Source organism: Crocodylus siamensis, chromosome 11 (assembly GCF_052110815.1).
Source record: "Crocodylus siamensis isolate JL-2025a chromosome 11, ASM5211081v1, whole genome shotgun sequence".
Taxonomy (NCBI): domain Eukaryota; kingdom Metazoa; phylum Chordata; order Crocodylia; family Crocodylidae; genus Crocodylus; species Crocodylus siamensis.
The window spans coordinates 36,893,336-36,901,713 of NC_143405.1; the positions used below are offsets into that span (position 1 = coordinate 36,893,336).

At 42.9% G+C, this 8,378-nt stretch overlaps 1 long non-coding RNA gene across 1 annotated transcript; it reads right to left on the minus strand.

Annotated features, from left to right (window-relative positions):
* Positions 1–325: 325 nt before the first annotated feature.
* Positions 326–6,846, minus strand: LOC149855742 (uncharacterized). Its single transcript, XR_016438478.1, has 3 exons — positions 6,703–6,846; positions 5,147–5,263; positions 326–526 (listed from the first exon to the last, which is right to left on the minus strand). It is a non-coding gene; the product is annotated as an uncharacterized LOC149855742 (long non-coding RNA).
* Positions 6,847–8,378: the final 1,532 nt, after the last annotated feature.

Genomic DNA, 8,378 nt, shown 5'->3' on the forward strand with positions numbered 1-8,378 from the left:
AAGTGTTTTTGCAGCCAAGACACCACAGATCAGTAAAATCAACGAGAGCAGAAGAAGAAACAAGAGAAATGCATCAGTGAACAAGAAGTCAAAACAATGTCTTCTAGCCCTGGAGCAAGAGGTAAAATCACTCTGTCTCAACTGAGAGAGTGTTTTCTCATTAAGTGAAAGTGGAGTGAAGCAAATAACCTTATTGCTAAGCATGTTGTCTGCTTGGTCTTCCAACCAGACTTTTAAGTAGAGAATCTCACAATCACAGTGCCATGGGTTGCTAGATAGGTTGATCCTTTTTAGGGTCCAAAGGTTGTCAAATGTGCCTGCAGGTATTGTTTTCAGTTGGTTGTACTGCAGATAAAGTTCTTCTGTTGCATTAGGTAGAAGAGGAAGGGCATCCAGGTCTCTAGAGCCACAATCTACCTTGAGTGATGCAGGACCCAAAGAGGAGCACATGCACTGTTGGGGGCAGGGATTTGTGAAGGAGGCTCTCAGGAGTAAAAGCACCAGCAATCCTGGACAGGCAAACATTCTGAAAATGGAAAATTTTGAGAACCAGTAAGAGCATAATGCCTAAACTGAAGAGGTTGTGCATCATTGCACATGGATAATTCCTCCAGTTCATCCTGGAATACAGATCTCTGAGAATGTGACTGCCATTAATTAAACTGTAATCTAATCTATAGAATGTCTTGTGAAAATGCCACCATAAATTCAGAGACTAAGATTAAGTACCTACAGCATGGCTGAAGGATAACCCATTATTAGATATCCTTTGTTCCACTACTGGCATAAAGAAAGAAAGGGGAGAGGAGGGAAACAGGCTAAAATACTTTCGAAAGTGCACGCTCCTTTCTACCTGAATGGTCATTTAGGGCGCTTGTACATGTGTACATTTTGCTAAAGTGAGAGACAGTGCTAGTATTTTAAGAAGAATTTTTGTATTGGTGTAAACAGCTATGAAAGTGGAAGGCAGTAGAGAAAGCTCATTGTCCTTAGAAATTTATTAGTGGGAAGATTCATCAGTACTAGGTAAACTTTATTTTATCAGTCTTTTACAATACTGGGGATTTGGCAGTTTCAAATGTGTACTGGCTGTTTATGTCATAGTTGCAAATATTCACATAATCAAAGCTTAACCAAGCCACCAGTTGGCATTTTTGCTGACCAGCTAACAAAGCTAGGGACTGACTGGGTATAAAGACTACATTTACATAAGGACAAGCAGGAAACTGAAGGAAAATAATTGTGGCTAAGGACAAAAATTATATATAAACTGGTATAGTGATCAGAAGTTCAGTGCACATAAACCACTTCCAAAATGGCCAGTACTGGTGTAAGATAAACCCTTCCAGATTCAAATTAACTCACGGTCACCCAGCATCCAAGGATGCCTTGCACATCCCCTGCAACAACCTCCCCCCCCCCCGCACCCCCTTGTAGGGTTGGTGAGCTACCCTTGCCCTCTAGCTTCTGGCCTGAGCCACTGCAGGCATGTAGCTGGACTTCCAGAATAGGAAGTGAATGTCTGTTCACTTGCTTATCAACTCAATCTACAGAGTTTAGATTAATCTGCAAAGATTAAATTGATTCAGCCTCAGGCTTTTTGACTGTCTGTACTTAGTACTGCTTATATTGAAGTGTGTCATACCTCTGGGGCTGTGTTGGGCAAGTAAAATGGCCATTAACTGATTAAATGAAAGCATCCATATAATGTTTTAATGTACTTCAATTTATGGTCCCTTTAAGTCAGTGCTTCCCAAAGTTTTCCTCAACATGACCCCATTTCCTCAGCATGATCCCTCACTCCCAACTTGCACTCCCCCCACACCCCAGGTGACCCTCACTCCCCACCCACAGTCCCCCACCCCCCCAGCTCTGCTGATACCCTCCACTCACAATCTGCAGCCCTCCGCCCTCCACAACACTGACAGTGGGTGCACCCAGCTGTCAGGGCTACATGACCAGAGCCACAACCCACAGCCCCCTACCCCGCCAGCAGCACCTGAGCTCTGGCTGCTGTCCATGGTAGGTGGTGGTTGCTGCGACCAGAGCAGAGCCCAGCTCCCCCCCCCCAGCCCCTCCCCCCCACATGGATGGCACAGCTGGAGCAGAGCCCTTGGCAGAGGGAGGATGTATGTTGCCCACTGCAGGATTGGGGCTTCATGCCCTGCTGCCCTCCCCCTACAGCCTCTTAAGCCCAGAAGGAGGGCAAGGAGGCTTGGTGCAACTGTTTCGTCGTTTCGTCGTTTCTAGGGTCGGAACGGACCTGAGCAGATCATCTAGTCTGACCCCCTGCCATGGCAGGAAAGAGTACTGGAGTCAAATGACCCCAGCAAGATGTGCATCTAACCTCCTCTTAAACACCCCCAGGGTAGGAGCCTGCACCACTTCTCTTGGAAGTTGGTTCCAGACCCTAGGCGCCCTGACCGTGAAGTAGCGCCTCCTGATATCTAACCTAAACCTACCCTCTGTCAGCTTGTGACCATTATTCCTGGTCACTCCTGGCGGTGCTCGGGAGAACATTGACTCCCCCAATGCCTGCTGATCCCCCCTGACTAGTTTATAACAGGCCACAAGATCCCCCCTCAGCCTTCTCTTCTGGAGGCTGAACAGGTTCAGGTCCTGCAGCCTGTCCTCATAGGGCCTGCCCTGCTGCCCCCTGATCATGCAAGTCGCCCTCCTCTGGACCCTCTCCATGCTGTCTACATCCCTCTTGAAGTGCGGCGCCCAGAACTGGATACAGTACTCCAGCTGTGGCCTGACCAATGCCGCATAGAGGGGGAGGATCACCTCTTTGGACCTGCTCGAGATGCATCTGTGGATGCATGACAAGGTGCGGTTGGCCTTCCTTACTGCCTCTCCACACTGCCGGCCCATGTTCATCTTGGAGTCAATGATGAGTCCAAGATCCTTTTCTGTCTCCGTGCTGACAAGAGGGGAGTTCCCTAACCTGTAGGTATGGTGCCGGTTGTTCCTCCCCAGGTGCATCACCTTGCACTTGTCTGTGTTGAAACCCATCCTATTCTTGTCTGCCCACCCTTGTAACCTGTCCAGGTCTGATTGTAGCCTGTTGCATCCTTCCAATGTGCCCACGTCCCCCCACATCTTAGTGTCATCAGCAAATTTGAACAGGGTGCTTTTTACCCCCTCGTCCAAATCGCTGATGAAGATGTTGAACAGTGCAGGCTCGAGGACCGAGCCCTGAGGAACCCCACTGCCCACGTCCTTCCAGGTTGAGAAGGACCCATCTACTACCACCCTCTGGGTGCGGCCCTCTGGCCAGTTGGCGACCCATTTGACTGTGTGGGTGTCTACACCACAGCCCCCCAGTTTCTTAATGAGAACAGGGTGAGAGACAGTATCAAAAGCCTTCCGGAAGTCCAGGAAGATTATCCACTGCTACCCCTGCATCTAATGATCTGGTTATCTGATCATAAAAGGCCACCAGGTTGGTCTGACAGGACCTGCCACTGATGAACCCATGCTGGTTGCCCCTAAGCATGCAGTCCCCTGCTGGCCCCTCCTGGATGTATGCCAGCATAATTTTTTCGAACAACTTGCCTAGGATTGAGGTAAGACTAACCGACCTATAGTTTCCTGGGTCCTCCTTCCTGCCTTTTTTGAATATGGGGAAGATGTTGCACACTGGCTGCACTGGAATGGCAAGGCACCCCCTGATCACCTGGCAGCAGCAGCAGTGGTGGTGCAGAGTTGTGCTGCTTACTGCTGCTGGGTGGGCAGGGACACCTCATTATGGCAGTGCATGAGGCTCCCAGTGGTGCCACTGAGCCTCCCCTCCCTTCCCAGCTCTGTCTCAGAGGCCCTGGGTAGAGGGCAGCAGGGCAGGGAGCCATGTGCCCATAGTGGGCAGCCCACATCCACCCATGCCCCATGCACAAATCTGGAGGGCACGTGTACCCCCATGCCTCCCTCCCTGGGAGTGTGTGACCCCATTTTTTATCATTGTGACCCCAAATGGGGTTGGAACCCCAAGATTAGGAAATGCTGCCTTAAGTGGTTGCCCTTCCAAGTCAAACCCAAGGCAAGTTCTCTGGCATTCATATTACGTGATAAAGTACTCTATTTAACACACACAGATATGTTATGGAGGTGTTGGTAGTGAAATTCAAGCAAGACTGAAATCCATTTGTATTACACAACCATGATAGAATTATACCAATTTATCAGTAGTGTTGGATAGATGTAGCTGTGGTGGTTCAAGAATTATGCGAGAAGCAAGGGTTTTTGTAGGTGATATATCTTTGTGGGTGATATATTCCTGCCCAAGTGCAGGGGGGCTGGATCTAATGATCTTGTGAGGTCCCTTCCAGCCCCTAACATCTATGAATCTTTTATTGGAACAGCTGCATGGACCAACTGCTGCAACAAGCTTGTCTAACAGTTGGTCCAATAAAAAGTATCACCCATAAAAATCATTGCCTCCAGCAATTTACTAGTATTTTTTCTTTAATAACACAGCTGTGAAAAATCCATAACGTGAATTTTGGAAAACTGTATTTTAAGGAATTTGATCTTTAAAATGGGAAAGGCTTGTTGCTCTCTTCAGGATTCAGTCTGCAATGAGTATTTGTGGGTTATATTCCAGGTTCTGCTGTTACCTTTGTCTGACCTTGAATAAAGCATTAATGGTTTCCACCTGTTCTTTTTCAGTGGCACATCATAGTTTTTTGCTTGTATTTGTTTTCTATTTGAAAGATCCTGAGTTTCTGATGATGCTTCTATGGACATGTGTACATTTGGAGTCATTTCAAAGGGAAAGCTGCTGATCTGCTTCAAGTTTAATTCTCAATAAAGCAAGGTTGAAAGTGGAGTTGTTTCACTGGTTGAAACAAATCTCCTGTCCCCTTTTGAAATGACTTCAAATGTACATGTGTCCATACCCTACATGGTCGTCTGATACATGACTTGCCCATTACCCATACATACAACACGCTACAGTGATGTAGCAGCTAAAACTAACTGCATGCTATGTGCACGGCACAGTACTGGCAGTTACTGTGCCATGCTTTAGTACTTCCAAAAGGAAATACTGTATAGGACAACATGTAGACATGTGTTTGAAAACGATTTCCTATGGTGCATCTTGTTATTGAAAGAGCAGCAAAAACCTAATATCAGAAAAACTGACCTCTGATAGGTGAAATGCAGACTTATCAAAATGGTTGTCTTGGGCCTGAGTCACTTTGTATTTGAGAATGCAAGAGTGGGGGAACTGATGAAACTTGCAGATCAAAAGGGGTGAAACCTGTTAAAGAGAGAACAATTTACTCATATAACATTTCAAATGAAAAGATTTGAATGGATTTTACATGTTCAGTACAAAGGAAAAGCTACTCTGACTTTAGCATATTTTGGATAAGGCCTGTGGAGCAGCTTTGATGCCAGGTGCTTTCTGAGGACAGATTCTTTAACAAGTGACTTAACTTCTCAGGTTTCACTTTTTCTTTCTTTTTTGTTTAGCTGCATTAAAGTCAGTAGCTCTTTTCCAGATAATACTGTAGCTTTATCAGTCACAAATAGCAAAAGAACCAACAAAACCTTACTATGAATGAAATTTTAAAAAGGATCTTTAATAAGACCTAATTATGTTATATCCTGAATGAATATATTAAGGTAAATTAAAGTTATTCATGTTGAATTATTCAGTGTGCTATAGCATATGAAGCTTTAAAATGTGTCAGTTATTTAAGAGAAGAGAGGCTTAGCTGCTTTTTTAAAAAATTTTTTCCATGTGGTTAACCAGATATTTCCATGCAAGTGAAGCCTAAAAATATTTTCCACTACAGAATTGAAATGGTCTGTTCCATAAATATACTCTCACCTTATTGTATTATCACAAATATTTCTTATGAACAATTGATTTTATTTTATTTTTATTCTTTTATATTGTATAATGCTATTTTTCCTGTTAAATCGAAAATCAAAACTCAAATCTTTTTAACTGAGACTTGTACAAATTATACTTCACAGTAAAATCTTCAATGACTGAAGATTTTTGTCTTTTCCTTGTTTAATTAAGTCTTTCTTATCATGAACATATCTTATGAATATGAACCAGCATCTTAGGTTAATATATGATAAACAATTGTCTGTAATTATTCCTTGCCTGGGGAGGTAGAAAATAAAATTTTGTTTAATTTGTGGTCCAAGCCTGTTGCATTCACTGAGATGTGGAAGCACTGAATTTATTGAGTCTATTAAATATGGCTGTTCTTGTAATGGGTCATTTTGTGTACCATACTATGTATTAGTTGCTTGCTGCCATCCATGCTAACAATAGCAGTTTTTCTGTGTTCCTTTTCGACAACTTTGTCTATGAAACAATTAACTTGTCTGAACCTTGCTACAGTGTGGCAGTCACTGCTTTTGGAATCTGGAAGGGACAGCTCCCTGTAAATGTAAAATAGTCTACTTAATACAGCAGTTATTGAAAACTAGCCCAGGCCTTCTGTCCCCCCATATACATTGCTACCACTGGCTTTTGATAGAACTAAACATGTAAAAGGTTTGCAAGATCATGGCTTTCTTGTTACCTATAGAATGGATTACATGTTTATCTTTGAACTCCTCCCATAGTGCCTGTAGTTTACTTCCATTGTTATTTAAATACAGGATAAGTATATGTTCACTAAGCATCTGTTACAAAAGAATGCATGAATTCCTTTAAAAAATTACAAAACTTACCATAAGTCCAACAGATGTGAAGAAAAGTACATTCATTACTTTGCATTCTTGACAGCGTGAGATGGCAGAGTAGGAAAGTGTGGGGTTTTCTGCCTCTCTTGCAAACTGCTTTGGGAACTCTGCCTGCATGTTGTATTTTACGTGCCAGACATGGTATTTTCCTGTTTTCATTTCATGACGTGCTGTAAGCAATAGTAGCATTTAAATAAACCATGTTGGCCAAACCAGATAAGCACTTTGAACACCGCTTTATAGGCTCTAGCTAATGTTTCAGCTGCCTCCTTTTCAGTGTCTTCAGATAAAAGCCAAGTGGTTCAGAAGTGATAAACAGAACTCTGTTTCATGGAATGGAAAGTGCTGCTGTGGAATTGGTTTTCCCTTCCCCTCCACACTGCCTGTCTATATTTATTCTTGGGCTCAGAATACCAGAAGCCAGGAAGTGCCTCATCCCAAAGCAATACTTCTGCATGCTTGATAGACTTCTGACAGGTTTTTCTGTCTACTATGCTCCCTATTCAGAACAAACATTTTAACATGTCGATAATAATCAGAAAACTTCCATTTATATATCTATGTATACCTGAATGTAGTGCAACATCCTGCTTTGTTACTCACATGTTAAATGTAGTATTTTCCTACGTTGTTTGCCATATACTGTTTTTTCTTCTATTCATTTGATTTCAGTAGGGTTTCACAGAGCAGAATGTGACCCATTTTTACAGCCAGTACAACAACATTTATTTGTCATCTCATGCACAAAAGGCAGCCATCTGCACTTAGTCTGAATGCTTAAATTCAGATTAGAGGAAATGAGAAAAAAATATAATGGGAAAGTGCACTTCTCTTATATATTGTATTAACACTGCCTCACAAAATGGCAGTTAGTTTTCAAAAATGTAAAAGCTTAGTGCAGAAAAAGCAGTCATAAGTTACAATGCAGCACAAATCATAATATTGCCACGTTTCTTGCCAATTGTCTTGTCCTATATGAGGTCGTGTATTGCATGCAAAATTTAACAATGCCAAAAAATGCTTATCTTGCATGCATAACTCTCATGGAAATCAGGCATGGATGTAAGGACAGAATTTAGTCCTGGTCTCTCACCTAATAACATTAAAGCCTTTTTAAGTCAAGCAACATCACTGCAGGGCTAGTAAAGGATATAGATATACTTTGGTCACCACTAAGGGAATTTTCTCCTTGGAGCTGGAACAGTGCAGTTATCTAATATTAATTAGTGATAGTCACCCCTAAATTTTTTCTTTTGGGGGGGCTATATCCATTGAGTTCCTATAAGGCATGTTTTCCAGCGCTTTAATCATTTTCATGGTTCTGTTGAAGAACTGGAGAGGGCTCAGACATAATGAACTGTGGACACCAGAACTGCATGCAGGCTTCCAGGGGCTATCAGCTTGGTGCTCCCCCTTCCTTGATCTCATCATTTCTTTCAGTCACAGAATGACACTGGGAGTCATGTTTGGCTGATTATTCGCTATGACCCCGAAGTCCTCTTCAGAAGCACTGCTTCCTGTAAAGTATCACTTACTTTCTTCCTAGAGATATGACCCTATATGTAATATTCTTTAGCCCATTCTATCAAACAGAGCAGTTTGCAGTGCATCAGTGACCTGTTTTCTCAGCTATTTAATGCTCCCTCAATCAGTGTGAGTTGCAA